The sequence below is a fragment of the Eumetopias jubatus genome, unplaced genomic scaffold (assembly GCF_037043125.1).
Source record: "Eumetopias jubatus isolate StellerSeaLion01/CBP00866 unplaced genomic scaffold, mEumJub1_p1.0 scaffold_15, whole genome shotgun sequence".
NCBI classification, from domain to species: Eukaryota; Metazoa; Chordata; class Mammalia; order Carnivora; family Otariidae; genus Eumetopias; species Eumetopias jubatus.
The window spans coordinates 30,242,027-30,253,551 of record NW_028274821.1 but is presented as its reverse complement, the minus strand read 5'-3'; the positions used below and the strand labels follow the sequence as shown (position 1 = coordinate 30,253,551).

Sequence of the window (11,525 nt, the reverse complement as noted above, 5' to 3'; positions counted from 1 at the left end):
TTTGAGCTTTTTCTTGTTTATTGAGATAGGCCTGTATCACTGTATATTTCCCTCTTAGAACTGCTTTCACTGCATCCCAAAGATTTTGGACATCGTGGTTTCTTTTCATTCGTCTCCATATATATTTTTTAATTTCTTCTTCATTTTCTTCATTGACCTATTGGTTGGTTAGTATCATGTTGTTTGGTCTCTACATGCTTGTGTTTCTTCCAGTTTTTTTTCTTATGACTGATTTCTAGTTTCATATTGCTGTGGTTGGAAAAGATGCATGGTATGATTGCAATCTTCTTAAATTTATTGAGACTTGTTTTGTGGCCTAACATGTGATCTATTCTGGAGAATGTTCCATGTGCACTTAAAAAGAATGTGTATTCTATTGTTTTTGGATGGAATGTTCTGTATATGTCCATCTGGTCTGTTATGTCCTGTTATGCCTATCTGGTCAAATATGTCATTCAAAGACATTGTTTTCTTATTGATTTTCTGTCTGGATGATCTATCTATGATGTAAGTGGGATGTTAAAATCCCCTACTATTATTTTATTATCATCAATTTCTCTCTTCATGTTTGTTAATATCTGCTTTATGTATTTAGGTTCTCTGATGTTGGGTGCGCTCTATGTAGATATTTACAATTGCTATCTCCTCTTGTTGGATCGATCCCTATATCATTATTAATGTCTTTGTTTGTCTCTTCTTACAGTCTTTGTTTTAAAGTCTATTCTGTCTGCTATAAGTATTGCTACGCTGGCTATTTCTTTGCTTCCATTTGCATGGTGAATGTTTTCTCATCCCTTCACCTTCAGTCTGCATGTATCTTTAGGTCTGAGGTGAGTCTCATGTAGGCAGTATGTATGTACATATGTATGTATATATGTATTTGACACTGGATGAAAGAGAACTTTTTATTACTTTTATGTAGCGAAAATTTAACAGCATATACTTAGCTCAGTATGGTGGCCAGTTCTTTAGCCTTTGCCTTTTCCAACTTGGCAATGTGATCCGCTGATTTTGGATCCAGGAGGTTGCCTCCACAGTGACAGTGGATCTCATCATATCTGTCATTGTAATTGGTCTTGACAGATTCCACCAGCTTAGCCAGAGCTCCTTTGTCTTCCAAGTTAACCTGTGTGAAGGCAACAGTGGTGAAGGTCTTCCTGTGGATCAGAGATCCCAGCCTGGCGTTCCCATGGATAATGCATAGGGAACCCCCAATCTTACGACACAGGGCAGGCAGGAAGACAACTAGCTCAATGGATCCACATCATGAGCAAGCTGAGACTTCTCATCATCCACTAGGGTGATGACAGTATTAACCCCAGCCTCAAGGACAGGCAGCCCCTCAGTGGGGACATCCCCTTCACCAGCAGCTTTCTTCTCAGTCCAGACCAACAATCTGCTTCTTCTCTTGCTTTGTACATATGTATGTATGTATGTATTTGACACTGGATGAAAGATAACTTTTTATTACTTTTATGTAGAGAAAATTTAACAGCATATACTTAGTCAAGTATGGCTGTATTTGTAGGACACTTAAGTAGTGAGTAGCTGTTTAGCAGTCCAAGGCCTGGGTGAATTGGTTAGTTGTGGGAAGCAGTTTTAGATATTTATAGAGAATAGCCCTTTGCTGCTGCAGCTGGATATAGTGGGACCATTTGACAAAGTGGATGTCGTCCCTTTTGGGCTGGATGTCCTGTCTAATGCCAAAGTTCTTGGACTTTTTCTCAAACGCGGATTGACCACCTTCTTGGCCTCCTGCTTCTTCACAACAGCAGGGGTTGGGGCCCTGTCTACCCCTTAGGCTTCTTTCCTTTCAGCATCTTGGATGGCTAAAGGTGAGAGTTCTTGTATGCAGCATTTAGATGGGTCTTGTTTATTTTTTTAATTTTTTTGTTTTTGTTTTGTTTTGTTTATCTATTCAGTCACCCTATGTCTTTTGGTTGAAGCATCTAGGCCATTTACATTTAAAGTCATTATTGATAGATATAAACTCATTGCCATTTTGTTAATTATTTTCTGGTTGTTTTTCTTTTAATTTCTTCTCTGTTCCTCTCTTCTTCTCTTACTCTCTCTCTCTTTTTTTTTAAAGATTTTATTTATTTATTTGACAGAGAGAGACACAGTGAGAGAGGGAACACAAGCAGGGGGAGTGGGAGAGGGAGAAGCAGGCTTCCCACTGGGCAGGGAGCCCGATGCAGGGCTCCATTCCAGGACCCTGGGATCATGACCTGAGCCAAAGGCAAATGCTTAATGACTGAGCCATCCAGGTGCCCCTCTTACTCTCTTTCCTTGTCATGAATTTTAGTGTTATGTTTGGCTTCCTTTCTCTTTACTTATTATAGGTTTTGGGTTTGTGGTTACCACGTGATTCATATATAACATCAAGACTCTTTCTTTGTCTTTGGCCTTTCACAATGCAATTATGTCTAGGAAAGGATCTATTTGATCTATAACTGGCTGTGAATAATCAACTGAAATAACTCACTATCTCTTGACCAGCCTTATTTGAGTTTGTATTAACTGTAGTTCATTGAGTGTCTTGCATGTGTAATGTTTTTCAGTAAATTTGGTCATTCCTTCCTTAAATATTCTTTCTGCCCAGCTTTATATTCCTCTCTTTCTGGAACTCCCACTATGCATATGTCAGTACGCTTGGTGGTGTCTCACAGGTTTCTTAGGCTCTGTATTTTTCTTCACTTTTTTCGTTCTGTTTCTTAGACTGGATAATCTCAAATGACCTATCTCCAAGTTCGTAGATTCTTTCTTCTGACAGTTCCTATCTAAATTTGAACTACTCTAGTAAATTTTTAATTTCAGTTATTGTAATTTTCAGCTCCAGAATTTCTATTTTGTTCCTTCTTGTAATTTCTTTTTTTATTGACTACTTGATGAGACATTATTCTTACACTTTCCTTATACTTTCCTAGTTCTTTAGACATGATATACTTTAGCTTTTTGAACATGTTCTAAATAGTTGATTTAAAGTCTTTGTCTGGTAAGTCCAATATCTGCATCCTCAGGGACAGTATTTACTGATTATTTCCCCCCAATAAATGGGCCACATTTTCTTGTTTCTTTGCATGTCTTTTAAGTCTTGTTGAAAACTGGACATTTTAAATAGTATAATGTGGCAACTTTGAAAACCAGATCTCTCCAGAGTTTTGGTTGTTGCTACTTATTTTAGTTGTTGTTGCGTGTGTGTTTAGTGAGTTTCCTGAATGAATGCTATAAAATCAGTATATTTTGTTGCATGTGTATGCTAAAGTCTCTGCTTCGTTAGCCTAGTGGTCAGCTAATGATTGGACAGAGATGTTCTTAGATACCTGGAACCAATAAATCTATAGTCTTTACCAAGGAGACTCTTTGTGCATGTTGGTACACACTTCAACACTCAGCTATATAGTTTACCACTCTGCCTTAGCTTTCACTTTCTGCTTATGAAGAACCTCAAGGTTAGCCAGAGGTGAGAACTTAAGGCCTTTTCAGGTCTTTCCTGACCAAATGCAAAGCTTCACATATTTGTTTGACCTCCTGGATTCCAAAAAACAAATCAGAACTTTTCAAAGTCCCAATGGATATCTCATTTTTCATTCTTTCCTTTCAAGTTTTTGGATAATGTATTGTTTGCCCCAACTGTTACATTAAACTTAATTGTTATCTGTCACCTCTGTCAGTCATAACATTAAAATATTGCCAGTAAATATTTTTGACAAACACTCCATTGGTGTTACTTTTTTGGTATGTCCCAAAAAGTATTAATACTATTATCTTGGGAAAATAAAATAATCACAATCTGTTGTTTCTATTTTTAAGAGCTTTTTAGAGAGGATTTAAAAAATCATCTTTACTGAACAAATAATCCACAAACAGAAAGTAATTATATGTAGACCAATATTCTCTTTACCTCCCACCATTTCATTTTGATGCTTGAAAAACAATTCTTGTCTTAGATAAAATTTGATTACTTGAAAACTGCCTAAAATAAACATAAAACACTGTTTTGCTTTTCTCAGTGTATCTCTCCATTTCGTTATTTTTTTCTTTCTGTATTTTATCACTGAAATACATTATCCTACCCACACCACCCCACAATAAAAATCTTACCTAGATTCCCCATCTTTCCCCTCAGCCCCCCAGCCAGCCCTGCACAAAATGCTCCAGGATTCTCTGCCCACTGGCCATTTTGGAATGTGTCCCTTGGATAGCCGGTGGAAACCAGCTGGCACCTTTATGGAGAAAATGGAGAGGGGAGAGAGGGAGCCTCAGGAGGGACTTATTTGAGGGCCTTGGCCACCTGCTTGTAAGCCAGCTCGATCTCTTCATCATCTGGACTCTTCCCAAGCATAGGCAATTCTCAAGTACCACGGAACACCTCCGGGACGGAGAATCCCCTGTACTTCTTACATACCACCTGCACTATGTGGAGCTTTGGCCACAGGTTGCAGTCAGCCAGAATGAGCTCATTGCCATCCAGAAACTTCCTCTGAGAGATGCCTTCACCCTCAGCACTGGTCTCACCCACTTCTTCTGGGAGGGGGAATGTCAAGTAATTGTCTAAAACTTTCAGGGCTTTCAGGAGCCCCTTCTTCACATTATCATTTAGTGCCAGGTTTGAATTCTTGATGTAAGCAGAAAATTTGGCAAATATGTCCAGCTCAGCCGTGTGGGATTCAGCGTTCAGAGCTGCCAGCTTGGGGTACCTGGGAGGGCGCAGCGCCACCTCCGGAAACTCCTCAGTCTTATTAATGTCTATGTGCACTTCGGTGCCGGTGCCCTACAGCAGGAACGGGAGCTGCCCCCCTGGGCACAGCTTCTGTACTGTCTCGGTCCGCCTCTTGGTGTCAACAGTGGTGACGTTGAAGGTGACTTCCTTGAGCCAGAGTACCAGGTACAGTCTCTGGGAGAAGGGGCAGTTCCCAATATTGGCCGCATCCTGCCAGCCTTCGCGAACAATTCAACCTGAGGTGATTCTTCAGCCATCGTTGCGACGGGCACCGGAAAGCCGCACGCGCGGGCGGAACTGGGAGGGGCCCGGGCCAGGGAAGGCGGGTCTCACTCCCCCCCACCCCTCCCCCCCCCCCGCCCCGGGATTCTCTCCCCCAGACTTAGGGCTGTTCTTTCAGCGCAACACAAGCCCCAGGAGACCCGCTCACGCGAGACTCGGCTTCCCCATCACACCCCGCCCTTCCACTTCTTGTTTTTAAAGATTCCTTTTAAAATTTCAAAACTTCAAAATGTTAATAAACAACATCTTGCTTATAGTTATCAGTGTATAGGTCTTTCACAAGTTTTGTCAAATTTAAGCCTAATGACTTCATATTTCTGATGCTGTTATAAATAGTATTCTTTATAGATTTTAAGTTTTAGAACAGTTTTACATTTACTGGAAAAGTAAGCAGTTAGTACAGAGTTCCCAAATATTCCCTGCACACAATTCTCACTATTATTAACACCTTATGATATGATATGTTTGTTACAATTAATAAACTAGTATTGCAACATTATTATTGACTAAATTCAGATTTCTTTAGTTTTTATATAATGTCCTTTTCTTTCCAGGATTCTACCTGGAATACTACACTACACTCAATTGTTATATCAGGGAAACTTGGCTCTTCTTGGCTGTGACAGTTTCTCAGGTTTTCCTTGTTTTTGTTTTTTTTTGTTTGTTTATGACTGTGACATTTTTGAGGAATTCTGGAGATATATTATAGGATGTCCTTCTGTTGGAATTTGATACTTTTCCCAGAATAAGGATATGGATTTGTAAGAGGAAGATCACAGAGGCAAAATACCGTTTTCATCACATCATCAGGATACATACTATCAACATGATTTATTACTGTTGATCTTTCCCTTTACCCCCTTGCTGGAGTAGTGTTTTTTTGTTTTTGTTTTTTAAGATTTTATTTATTTATTTGACAGAGAGAGACACAGCGAGAGAAGGAACACAGCAGTGGGAGAGGGAGAAGCAGGTTTCCTGCTGAGCAGGGAGCCCGATGCGGGGGTGATCCCAGGACCCCGGCAGACGCTTAATGACTGAGCCACCCAGGCGCCCCTGGAGTAGTGTTTGTAATGTTTCTCCAGTGTAAAGTTACTCTTTGATTCCTCCCTTCTCATACTGTATTCTTATTTGGAATTCTTCTGTATGAGAGATTTGTCTCTTCTCCCCCATTATTAATTCAATCAATCATTTATTTGTCTAATATGGACACATGGATATTTATTTTATTCTATATGTTATAATCCTATACTATATTTTGTTGTTCAAATCACTTCAGTTTTGACAATTGAAAGCTCTTTCCATTTACTCTTCTGTCCCCTTGACATACTCATATCAATGTAGGGATTTTTTGTTTTTTGATTTATCTATTTTTTAAGCACTTTTCTTACTTTCTGACACTACAAGATGCTTCAGGCTCATCTTCAGTATTTCTTAGTATCAGCCATTTCTCCAAGGTTCTCAATATTGACAATTTATATTAGAAGCCAAGATCTAAGAACTAGGTGTGAAAAATACTTGTAAAATGATATAAAAAGTAATGGTTAATGAGTAGTTTCTCAAATATAATATCAAAAGGGCAAGTAAATTGACTTCATCAAAATTAAAAACTTTTGTGCATCAAAAGACACTATAAGAAGAGTGAAAGGATGCGCAGAATGGGAGAAAACATTTGCCAGTCATATAGCTGAAGGGTCTAGTATTAAGAATATATAAAGAACTCTTACAACTCACCAAAAAAAAGATAAACCACCCAATTAAAACTAGGCAAAGTATTTCAATGGACATTTCTTTCAAGAAGAAACACAAATAGGCAATAAGCACATAAAAAGGTGGTTAATATTACTCTTCATTAGGGAAGTACAAATGAAAACCACAATGAGATACCACATCACACCCACTAAAATGGCTATAATTTTTAAAGGAACATAATATATGTGTTGGGAGGATGTGAAGAAATTGGAACTCTCATACGTTGTTAGTGGGAATGTAGAATGGTTAGCCACTGAGGGTAACCACTTGGCAGTTCCTCAAAAAGTTAAATATAGAGTTACCATATGACCAGCAATTCCACTGTTAGGTATCTACCCAAGAGAATTGAAAACATTTATAGACACAAAAACTTATATAAGAATATTCACAATAGCATTACTAATAATAGCCAAAGAGTAGAAACAACCCAAATATTCATCAACTGATAAACTGATGAGCCTTAAAAACACGCTAAGTGAAAGAAGCCAGACACACTAAATCACATGTAATATGATTCCATTTATATGAAATACCCAGAATAGGTAAATCCATAGAGAAAATAGATTAGTGATTCCCAAGGGATTGGGGAAGAGAATTGGAAACTGTGGGGTTTCTTTTAGGGTGATGGAAATGTTCTGAACATAGGATAGTGGCACTGGTTGCACAACATTGTGAATCTATGAAAAATTCTGAATTGTATATTTTCAAATGGTTAAAATGATAAATTTTATGTTGTGTGATTTTTATCTCAATAAAAAATAAATGATATAAGTAATGTGATCATTAAAGGAAAATTAGAAAATAGAGATAAGCAAAAAAGAAGGAAATCAATATCCTAATTCCTCCTCCCCAATACACAGTCTTTCACATTGTCTTCTATGCATACATACATATACATCCAAATAAATGACATCACAGCTTATCATCTCTGGTTTGCCAGAGCAGATCCGGAGACAAGGATCTGAGTACAACAAGTTTGTTTGGGAAGAGAGGAAACTACTGGCTGGAGGGTAGGGAAGTGAAGCAAGGAAGGGAAAGCGTCAGTAGAGTCTGCCTCTTCAAGCAAGCAAATGACCACTGTGGGCAACTGAAACTGAATCTCACTGGGGAAATGCTGGGAGCCCATGTAGGTCACGCATCTAAGACATCACACCTGAGAGGAGCTGAATATGTAAACACCAACTGTCTCCATTGGTGGAGAGGTGCTGGGAGGAGGCAGTGGTATTAGTCCCCCAGCACTTCGGATGTACTGCCCTGACATAAAAAGGGGATTCTAGGGTTGAGAGCAAATTCTCAGGCAAAGAGCTGCAGGTTCTGGCAGCTGGAAGTCCAATGAGTATGTGCTGAAGTGATAGGTGTGAGGGGAAAGGGGCAGGGCACTGATAACATATACTACGTATATTGAGCACATATAAGATATAGATCGATAGATTAATATAGATAGAATTGTATTTAGACCTCAATCTATATTTATCAGAAATATTTCCACTCAAAGCATCAATTTGGATATACAGATTAATCCTTTATGTATGGCTGAAAGCATTTTTACTTTATTAAAAGGTTGGTCACAATTGGACACTTCAAGAATGGCATTGAATTTTCTATGATTCTAATAGAGAAATTCTTTGTCAAAGTAATTTTCATTAAGGCTGTCATGATAATGCTAACTTAGTTTAAATTTTCACTACACAAAGTGAATATGAATATTACATTCATGAATTCATGAATATTACATGATGTTACAGACAACATTTTATATTACATTATCCTGATGATATTGCTTCTCGGACATATATATCCTTGCTTATGGGAAACAAAAAGCTCAATGTTAAAATGGTAATAATTGCAGAATTTATGATGCTTCATTGGAGTTACATTTTAGAAAAAAGTATCTGGGTGTGTTATTTATAACCAATTTGCATTGTCCTTTCTAAACCATGATTGTTTTTCTACTCTCTCCTTCTCTCCCTTCCTTCTTCCTCCTTTTTTGCTTTGGTTTTTTGTTTTGTTTTGTTTTGTTGTTGTTTGTTTTTGCCACTGGAGTATGTTAGATCACTTTCTCACCTGTTGCTGCAAGTCAGCCATGCGGCACAAAGATAGCTGGTCAAACACTTGCCAAATCTTCCAGGCACGATGTTCTCTGGAGATTGAAAGCTTGGGAATTGATGAAGATACGGCAAAATTGTTGGTAAGAAATCTTTGGGATCTTTTCTCTTTAGCTAGAGAGTTTCTAAATTCAAAACATTACACCTTTGCTGTTGTACTGCTTTGAATTTAGAAACTCTTTAGCTAAGGGGCACAAGAGAACTTTCTGGAAGGATGGAAATGTGTTGTGTTCACTGGGATGGTAGTTAGGCAGATGTACACTGTTGTGAAAAGTCACAAATCTGAATTTATTGTATGCAATTATATCTCATTAAAGTTGATTTTAAAATAAAATATTGCTGGTAATAATAAAACAAGAGCAACAGAGGAAACAAAACAGCAAGTAAAATACCAATAAAAACAAATGTAAAAAATTCGAAGTAGTACATACGATGTAACCAAGTGAAGAAAATGTTATTACTTATATGGTAACAGATGGTGAGCATTGAGTAATGTATAGGATTATGTACTACTATGTTGTACACCTGAAACTAGTATAACATTGTATGTGAACTATACTTCAATAATAATTTTTTAAAGAAGGAAAATGTTATTACTTCATCATGTGGCTCTAGAATCCCTTCTAGGGAGACAGCCAATATTGGGACATTGTGCAGCCCTCACCACTATCTGTCTGCTGATCTCACTGGATAGTCCATTATCCCAATGGATAACTCTGTACCCATTCACCGATAACTTCCCATTCTCTCTTCCCCAGCTCCAGTATCCATTACTACTCTCTGAGTGATTTTTGAGTTGTGATACACTGAAAAAGGGGTAGAGGTATAACTTAGCACAGGTCAGTATGGTGTTGCACGTGAGGAAGCCAGGACATGGGAGACAGAGACAGCCAAGAGAGGAAGAGTTCCAGTCCTGCCTCAATCTTAGGACTCAGGGGAGACTGTAAACTCTTACAATGTATGAAATTGGAGCATCAGAGCAATTTAATCCTCTTACACATCAGAAAGGCCTCCGACTGAAGATGAGGTTACAAAAAGCACTTGCTGGTTTCTGCAAGGCTTGCAAAATTCATTTATTTACTCAATAAATATTGACTAAGTACTTACTATGTGCCAGGCACTGGGATGACAATAGGGCCTAAGACACATTCCTCACCCTTAAGGAGTTTACCATCGAGGAGGAAGACAGTAAACAAAAATCCCTGAAGCTTTCTTTTTCTTTTTTTCTTTTTTGAGAAATAGAAGTTTATTAAGTGGAGATACAGAAAAAGCTCTCAAGAGTGAGAGGGGTCCCGACAGGGTTGCCCATCCCCAAAACTTTAAAGTTATAAAGTAATTGCATTTGTAATTAACACAAAGATGAATAAAATCCTCAAAGAGTTTGCAATCTACTGGGGATGCAGTTGGGTGTGAGTAACCCTTAATACACAAGTGTGTTCTATAATATCCTTCTAGTAGCAGCTAATATATACTTTCTTCTTTGAGGCTTTCTAGATGTCCATCTTTATAAGTGGACTTAATCAATCCCTTATCTGTTCTAGGACCATTTGCACCAGACTTTAATTTTGGATAAGCACATTGGATTTAAGTTATTGATGTTCTGGTCTTCCCACTACACTGTCATCTCCTCAAGGCAATTAGTTTACTCAACTTGGCTTCATTTGATTTAATAAACATTGGCTGAGAACTTGCCATGTACTGGGCACACTGCAAAATGCTAGGGACCCAAAGATATATATCTCCTTAGCTCTCGGTTTCATACTTAAGGAAGCTCACTTCCAGAAATTATAAAGGACTGAGGGAGGAAACTGAAAGAAGGGGGCCTGGGGAGGAAGGTTTTATAATGGTGTGAGAAGAAACAAGCAAGTTCTGAACTAGGGCCATGGCAGCAGGAATGGAAAGGATGGAATAAATTCAGAAGACATGCTGGAGATAGGATCTACAGGATTTGGCAGTTCATTGGGTATGGAGGAAAGCGGAGGCAGAGTTGAAGACAGTGGTTATTTTCTCCCCGCTCTGGTTGAAAGCAAATAAAATGTTGATTCTGCTTATGTGAGAATATACCTAGAATAGGCAAATCCTTAAAGACAGTAAGCAGAATAGAGGTTGCCAGAGGCTGGGGGAGGAGGGAATGGAGTTCATAGTTCCTTTCTGGGTTGATGAGAAAGTTCTGGACATGGATAGTATTGATGACTGCACAAAACTGTGGGTGTACTTAATGCCCTTGAATTATACACTTAAAAATTATTAAAATAGGGGCACCTGGGTGGCTCAGCCAGTTAAGCATCTGCCTTTAGCTAAGGTCATGATCCCAGGTTCTTGGGATCGAGCCCCGTATCAGGCTCCCTGCTCAGCAGGGAGTCTGTTTCTCCCTCTAACTCTGCTGCTTCCCCTGCTTGCTCTCTCTCTCTCTCTCTCTCTCTCTCTCTCTGTAAAATAAATAAATAAAATCTTTTAAAAAAGACAAAATTTTAAAAATGATTAAAATAGCAAATTTTATGTTATATATATGAAACTGCCTTAAAAACTTAAAAAAAAACAAGTGAAAGGATATATTTTTAGATAGACAATCAGCAAAATATTTTACACATCAGAACCATTCCTAATTGCAGAATGTTTTATCATCATATAGAATTTCAATTATGTGACACATTGCATATTATTAC

The 11,525-nt window shown here is 38.3% G+C and overlaps 1 pseudogene; it reads right to left on the bottom strand.

Moving 5' to 3' along the window:
• Positions 1-943: 943 nt before the first annotated feature.
• On the bottom strand, positions 944-4,980 carry LOC114223373 (chloride intracellular channel protein 1 pseudogene; annotated as a pseudogene).
• Positions 4,981-11,525: the final 6,545 nt, after the last annotated feature.